This window comes from Crinia signifera, chromosome 3 (assembly GCF_055691185.1).
Source record: "Crinia signifera chromosome 3, ASM5569118v1, whole genome shotgun sequence".
Lineage (NCBI taxonomy): Eukaryota > Metazoa > Chordata > Amphibia > Anura > Myobatrachidae > Crinia > Crinia signifera.
This window is the reverse complement of record NC_139219.1, coordinates 120,257,450-120,266,067: the sequence shown is the minus strand read 5'-3', so window position 1 is coordinate 120,266,067 and position 8,618 is coordinate 120,257,450. Positions and strand designations below refer to the sequence as shown.

Sequence of the window (8,618 nt, the reverse complement as noted above, 5' to 3'; positions counted from 1 at the left end):
ATCTGGCTACGGTCATGGCTGCAAGTGCGTCTCATTAGCTAGTGCGTCCTAGGCTTGGGGGAGGAGGGGGGCATGCTTTACTGACAAGCCTCGCTCGATACCGCACGAGCAAGATTCACTCGGACACAGAATTTTTCAAAATGGCGCCTAGCGCCGTGTCGCCTCGTGGCAGGAGCAAACTACAGCATAACTGTTTTGTATGAATTTTTCGGTCAGATAGGGATCTGCCTGGTCTATTCTATAAGGATATCCCAAAATATCCAAAAAAGGACAATGGTATGAAGTTGTTTTAAGTATAGACAGCTAGGAATTTTAACTTCCCTTTTCTTCTTGCTCTGTTCCTTTCTCTTTGGGTGTTTCTTCTCCCATCTTAATGGATCATGGCTGGAGGGGGGATATAAATCTGTGGCGAGCAAAGCGAACCATCTCACTATACTGCTGTATTGTTTTGTATCTTCAGACTTATCTGTGTCGGTGACAGCGTTTAGCTCACACTGCAACACTGTTGTGTCACTGTCAGCTGGGAGAGTAGATCCCGATCTAAGCTCCCAGCTGACAGTGACACACTAGTGTTGCAGTGGGAGCTAAACGCTGTCACCGACACAGATGAGTCTGAAGATACAAAACAATACAGCAGTATAGTGAGACGGTTCGCTTCGCTCGCCACAGATTTATATCCCTCCTCCAGCCATGATCCATTAAGACGGGAGAAAAAACACCCAAAGAGGAAGGAACAGAGCAAGAAGAAAAGGGAAGTTAAAATTCATCTTCCCTTTTTTTTTTCTTCTCTGGTTTCGAACAAAAGGGAGTGCCCAGCTGTCTGTACTTAAAACAACCTCATACGGCATAACTATTATCTGGCTACGGTTAAGGCTGCTTGTGCGTCTCATTAGCTAGTGCGACCCAGGCTCCGGGGAGGAGGGGGCGTGCTTTACAGACAAAATGGCCAACAGCAGGTGGGTGGAACTGCGGAAAAGAACAGAAAAAGAGGTTAGTTTGCAACATACTGTACTGTACAGTATCAAGAACACATATTCAGTAGTGTAACCATGACAGTTGCACCACAATTCTGGTCACCTAAATGTATTCTGGCCGCGGCATCTGGATGTGTCACGGTCGCTGTGCTGGGAGGAGAGGGGAGGTCGTACAGAATGTGTAGCACCTGTTTCCTGTCAGTGTCCCTGTTGTCTATGTATCACCCCTGACGTCTCTGTCCCAGATGAAATCAGAGTACTGTACAGTACAGTACTTACCAGCTGCCAATGGCCTGGGGGGAGAGGGTTTCTGCGGCGTCGGGGGCGGAGGGTCATCTGGGTGGGAGGCACTGCGGAAAACCACAGGAGAAGCAGTTCGTTTGCAACGTACTGTACAGTATCCAGGATCCAGGACACATGTTCAGTAGTGTAACCGTGACAGCTGTACCACAATTATGGTCACCAAAATCTATTCTGGCCGTGGCATCTGGATGTGCCACGGCCACTGTGCTGCGAGGAGAGGGGGTCGTACAGACCATGTAGCGCCTGTTTCCTGTCAGTGTCCCCATTGTCTCTGCATCACCCTGCCGTCTCGGTCCCAGAGAGCATTAAATGGAGAGTACAGTACTTACCAGCCGGCGACGGCCCGGGGGGGATGACCTTCGCTGCTGAGGGGGCGGAGGGTCACCTAGGTGGTGGGGGAGGCTTTCGAACATTGTAACTGTAAATAAAAAGACAAGATAAGCATACTGTACTGTACAGTAGATGGTATACGGTACAAATACTATGGTATTTGTACCGTATACCCCAGATGGTATACGGTACAAATACTGTAACAGGCCTTTGTTCACTAACATGCCTACTGTATACTTGGGACATGCGCCCATGTACTGTACAGAGGCAGGAGGAAAATAAATTCCACACAGAATTACTGTACTGATTCTTACTGAGGATTACTGAGGATTCTTCGCCCAGTGTATAAAAGATATCAAGTATTGTAAAATAAGCAAATAATAACAGTAATACAGTTCAGTACTACAGTATTCCGTACTTTCAGAAAATAGTGACTGTAACAATACAGTAACAATGATTACCACTGCCAGAGCTCTGGCTTCCCCCTTCTGGGCCACCATGGTCCTGGGGCGGGTGGAGGTGCTCAGCTCCTCCTCCTGGGTGGTGGGGAGGCTTTCGGATACTGGCAATGTAAAAAAAAGACAAAATAAACAGACTGTAACGTACAGTACAGTAAATGGTTGGACCCCAGATAGTATATGGTGAAAATACTGTAACAGGCCTTTGTTCACTAACAGGCCCACTGTATACTAAGAACACGCGGCCATGTACTGTACTGAGGCTGGAGGAAAATAAATTCCGTACTGAATTATTGTAAGAAGAATCTTCACCATTAGAGCAGTAACATTCTGGAAGTCATTGGCGGTGGGGGTGGTTACAGCAACTACTGTTCATAAATTTCAATCAAAACTGGATACATTTTGGGCCACTTAGGGAATCCTACTGTACAGTATACTGTACTGCAGATATGTTTTACTCAAGTCAGTACAGTAGTTACATGTTACTGTAGATACTGTCCAGTACAGTACAGTCGGTTGAACTTGATGGACTAACGTCTTTTTTCAGCCTTAATTACTACCGTACAGGTACAGTACTACTGTACAGTATGTTACAGGGTGGGCCCACAAGTACAGTTTTTTCCGGTACACATGGCGGGACCCCTTGTGTTATACTGTACAATACTTATCATCTGCGCTGGGTCCCATCTGCTCCTGGGGGGTGGTGCAGCTCTGCTGCTGCTCCTCCTCCCGGGTGGTGGGGATAGTTTGGGACGCTGCAACAGAAAAAAAAGTCAAAATACAGTAAACATACTGTACCGTACAGTAAATGGTTGGACCACAGATGGTATACGGTACACAAGGTGTTATACTGCATGGCACACATGTCGGTCCCACAAGTATTATAGGGTTCACATGGTGGGCCCACAAGTATTGTATTATTCGGTACACATGGCAGGAACACTGGTGTTATGCAGTACAATACTTACCATCTGCGCTGGGTCCCAGCTGCTCTCGCTCCTCCTGGGGGGGGGGGTGCGGCTCTGCTGCTGCTCCTCCCGGGTGGTGGGGATGGTTTCGGAAGCTGCAACAGAAAAAAAGACAAAATACAGTAAACATACTGTACTGCAGATATGTTTTACTCAAGTCAGTACAGTAGTTACATGTTACTGTAGATACTGTCCAGTACAGTACAGTCGGTTGAACTTGATGGACTAACGTCTTTTTTCAGCCTTAATTACTACCGTACAGGTACAGTACTACTGTACAGTATGTTACAGGGTGGGCCCACAAGTACAGTTTTTTCCGGTACACATGGCGGGACCCCTGGTGTTATACTGTACAATACTTATCATCTGCGCTGGGTCCCATCTGCTCCTGGGGGGTGGTGCAGCTCTGCTGCTGCTCCTCCTCCCGGGTGGTGGGGATAGTTTGGGACGCTGCAACAGAAAAAAAAAGTAAAAATACAGTAAACATACTGTACCGTACAGTAAATGGTTGGACCACAGATGGTATACGGTACACAAGGTGTTATACTGCATGGCACACATGTCGGTCCCACAAGTATTATGGGGATGGTTTCGGAAGCTGCAACAGAAAAAAAGACAAAATACAGTAAACATACTGTACCGTACAGTAAATGGTTGGACCCCAGATGGTATAATACAGTACACAAGGTGTTATACCGCATGGCACACATGTTGGTCCCACAAGTATTATAGGGTTCACATGGTGGGCGCACAGGTGTTACGCATTACACATGTCAGAACCACAGGTACACAAGGTGGACCCACAGTTGTGACAATTTACTGTGTGGCACACATGTTGGTAACACAAGTACAGTATTATAGGGTTTACATGGTGGGCCCACAGGTGTTATGCAGTACACATGTCGGGCCCACAAGTACTGTATTATTCGGTACACATGGCGGGAACACTGGTGTTATACAGTACAATACTTACCATCCGTGTAGGGGTCCAGGCTGCTCTCGCTCCTTCTGGGGGGGGGTTGCGGCTCTGCTGCTGCTGCTCCTCCCGGGTGGTGGGGATGGTTTTGGAAGCTGCAACAGAATAAAAGACAAAATACAGTAAACATACTGTACCATACAGTAAATGGTTGGACCCCAGATGGTTACGTAGTACACATGTCGGGCCCACAAGTACTGTACTGTACATGGTGGGACCCCTGGTGTTATACTTCACTGTACATTTCTGTACTTACCACCTGAGCTGGGGCTTGTCCGCTCCATCTCCTCCTGAGCCTCCTGGGTGGGGAGGTGTGCACAACGTTGTCACGGGGTCACATGACTTAGTGGCACTGTGGAAAAGCAAACCAAAAAACTATTTTTTGTAACACTACTGTAATGTACAATGTGTTACAGTATGACACCACATGCATACATTACCTCCCAACATGAGGTAATTTTAGGAGGGACAAAATGCACTGTTCCTTGACTTCCATGCCAGTGGCAGTTGCAGAGTTGCAGGACTGCAGCACTGTCCAAAATTCAGATGGGGAGCCCCACCAACTGCCACCCCAAACACCACAGTCCAGGACCCCTATTTGAACTTTGGACAATGGTGCAGTCCCACCAACTGCAACTGGCACTGGCAAGGAAGTCCAGCAGCAGAGCATTTTGTGCCTCCTGGAATGAGTCATGTTGGGAGGTACAGTATGCCACATGTTCGAAAGTCAAAATCCATCTTTGTGTGTACAGCAGGCTACTGTATACAGTATGCACTGCAATGTACTGTACTTACAATGGCGGTTGCACCTCTCCAGCTGCGTAATCCTGCTGATATCTGTAAAAATAAGAAATACAGTATACAGTACTCGCATTTAATCACCCCATGAAAAAATGCACGCAAATACTGTACAAAATGGCAATGAGAATGTAAGGACATGTAATGACCCCCATGGCAACAGGCATGTAATGACCACATTGAAAACAAATACTGTAGGAAATCCCTTGTGCCAACCAACTAGCATGTAATCACCCCATGGCAACAGGCATGTAAAGACCACATTGAAAACAAATACTGTTGGAAATCCCGTGTGCCAACTACAGAAGCATGTAATCACCCCATGGCAACAGACATGTAATGACCACCATGAAAACAAATGCTGTAGGAAATATCTCATGCCAACTAGCATGTAATCACCCCATGGCAATAGACATGTAATGAACACATTGAAAACAAATGCTGTAGGAAATCCCTCGTGCCAACTAGCATGTGGCAACAGGCATGTAACAACCACATTGAAAACAAATGCTGTCGGAAATCCCCCGTGCCAACTAGCATGTAATCACCCCATGGCAACAGGCATGTAATGACCACATTGAAAACAAATGCTGTAGCAAATCTCTTGTGCCAACTAGCATGTAATCACCCCATGGCAACAGGCATGTAATCACCACCATGAAAACAAATGCTGTAGGAAATCTCTCATGCCAACTAGCATGTAATCACCCCATGGCAACAGGCATGTAATGAACACATTGAAAACAAATACTGTAGGAAACTAGCATGTGGCAACAGGCATGTAACGACCACATTGAAAACAAATGCCAGCCCTAGGCATAGGCAAATTAGGCAAATTTCTAGGGTGTTTGGAATGCCTTGGGGCACCAGCAGCTAGGCATAAAATGATATGCAGCATGCCTGTATTCTGTGTGTGAGTGAGGCTGTATCTGCATATGAAATAGTGTATTCATGGAAATCACTGTAACATACTGTACTGTAGCATTCCATATGCAGGTACAGCCACAGTAGTACAAAGAATATAGGCATGCCGCATATTATTGTAATCATCGAAAACTCCTTGTGTGTCCTGGTCACATAACAATGCAAATAAGATGAATTTTTAGCTAAAAAGGCACCCAATGTTAGCAGAACTGGCTAGGAGCTGCATGGCCTATTGAGGCAAGTTGTACTGTACAGTATGAGGAAACATCTGTATCCAAGCAGAGGCAGAGGTCACAGTGAGCAGAGGCAGAAGTCAGTGTTAGTGGCTGTGCGAGTGCTGTCTGCAGGTGGGTTGGTTGTGCAATAGTGTTCGGCATACAGTATGAGGGGTGCTGGGAAAGGGGAGCAGGGTCAGAGGTAGAACTAGTGGTGGTGCTAGGGGGCACCAGCCAAAATCTTGCCTACAGTAGGGCCTTATTTAGGCTAGGGTCAGCTCTGGACCACATTGAAAACAAATGCTGTAGGAAATCACCCATGGCAACAAGCATGTACTGTACATCATAGTTGCCTACCCTCCTGCATTCTGCAGGATACTCCCTGAAATAGCAGCAATCTCTCTCTCTCCCTCATTAGTCTAGCAATCTCCCTCATTTCACCTAACCCACATTACATTGTTAAATGTTTTGGGGAAAAAGGAATGAGAGAAAGATACTGTACATTTACATTGAATCATCAGCGCCATTTCCCTGCACTTTACCACGTACTGTATAGTAGCTCTTACTAACTGCTTTGGGGCTCATTTACATTTGGATATAATATACTGTACATTATAAAATGACTATTTTAAAAGATTCCTCTCAGATGTAGCAATACACACCCACGCTTCTAGGTGCCACGTTCACAATCTCTTTGTACAATATCTCCATATACAGTATGGAACAAGACAGGCCCTTTGGGTGGAGCATGACACGCCCTCTCAACCTGTGCAAAATTCTACTACCAACTATAATCTCCCTGAAACTCATTTTCAAAACAGGCAAGTATGCTGTACAGTAATCAGCACATTAAAAACAAATAGGAAATCCCCCATGGCAACAAGTAGAAAATACAGCACCCAATACTGTACAATACTTACTTTCCCTTAGGGAGTCCAGCAGTTGGGAGTACCGACGGACCAGGTCACTCCATCGGCGCTGGAGGGCCCTAACTGTCCTGTCCCTCCAGAAATGCACCCTGATGGCTTGGCTTGCCTCCTGGTAGGCCTCCACAACCTCTCGGTTTGAGACCAGGGGCCTGTCCCGCCAAGCCACCAGGATGAGGAGCTCTCCTCTTCCGAAGGGCCTTGCTCTTCTGGATGAGTGTTCCGCCATAGTGTATCTGCTGCAGTATCTCAGAAGGCAATAAAGATGGCGCCCTGCCCACGTTCTTCCTGTGCGCCCTGCCTACGTGCGTTTTGTGCGGAAAAAGCGTTGCACGCCACTGAGTAGTGAGTACAGTAGTTTATCACTGGCCAATCAGCTCCTACAGTAACTGTGAATTTACTGTACTGTACATGCTTGGCTTGAAAAAATGACAGGTACTGTACAGCACAGTAATGTACTGTACTATAGTATACAGTAGCAGCTGATTGACCACTGATAAAAAACAGACATTGTATCACTTCAACGAGCTTACTAAACCTACAGTACCACTGTATACATGACTGTAACAGTACTGTGTGTAAAAGTAAAATGATCCCTTTACGAATCAGTAACTTCCTGTGAATGTCATAACACCAAAATGTGGCCACCTTTAGAACAATTTACTGAGACGCATTGGCGTCCGTGCCGCTCCAGTATACTGTAGTACCCGTGTAGATGCTCAAGTGTCCATGCAAATTTAGACGCCCGGAAAGCCTTATTGGTAAACCGGAATTTTTAATATTGGGTCTCAGGAATTTCATTTAATTGAGACAATCTATGCAACAAGGAATTGGTGTCCTTTAGGAAACTTGGATTACTTTGCACACATGGCTGCAGAAAGAAATCAAGGTACATCGAGATCGACTGATAGAGAGAACCCCGGGCAGATATGATGGGTCTACCCGGGGGTCTCTCAGGATCCTTATGCAGCTTGGGAATGGAGTACAACACTGGAGTAATGGGAAATTCCACACACAGAGCCTCTCTGGTGGCTGTATCAATGAGGCCCTCTCTCAGTGCTGAGTCCAGTATTATGTCTAGTTCTTGTTTATAGCCCATCGTGGGATCTCTAGCCAGCCGGCTATAGGTGTCCACATCCGATAGTTGTCGGTCCAATTCCAACATAATCAATGGTATTCTGGACTACCAGTCCTCCACCCTTATACGCTGCTCGAATTGTAATAGTGGGATCTTCACTAAGGCTGTTAAGGGCTGTCCACTCTGCTTTTGAAAAGTTGGATGGTGTAGGCTTATGACATTTAAGTAATTTAGAGGTATCTTGCTCCAGCAATCTTGAAAATGTTTTTATGGAGGGGTTGAACGTGGGAGGGTCAAATTTCGAAGATTTTCTCAATGCGCTGGGAAGCTTTTGTGTCATTTGGGAGTCCGGTTTATCTTGAAAGAACTCTCTCAATTTGATGTTAAAAGGATCTGGGCGATTGCTCGGAACGAAATACAATCCCTTTGACAACACCTTCCTCTCTGTGACTATCAAGGAACGAGAGGACAGGTTAAATATTAATGTCTCGGGCGGCGCGGTGGCTGAAACCTGGTTTTGGTGCCTCGTCCTTTTGTTCTGCCCCCCCCCCCCCTCCGTGTGAATCTTCTATACCAGGTGTAGGTGCCGGCCTGGGACGAACCCCTAAAGGGGGTAACTTGGAGGTAGTTGTATTGGGTTCAGCATCGCTGTTGGAGGTATGATCATC

The 8,618-nt window shown here is 46.3% G+C and overlaps 1 long non-coding RNA gene across 1 annotated transcript in view; it reads left to right on the top strand.

Moving 5' to 3' along the window:
- The first annotated feature begins 853 nt into the window (after positions 1 to 853).
- The window catches only part of LOC146062565 (uncharacterized), a 158,318-nt gene continuing 150,553 nt past the window's right edge, over positions 854 to 8,618 (top strand). Inside the window, exon 1 of the long non-coding RNA XR_014471395.1 lies at positions 854 to 990. This is a non-coding gene — a long non-coding RNA (uncharacterized LOC146062565). The remainder of the gene's footprint in view (positions 991 to 8,618) is intronic.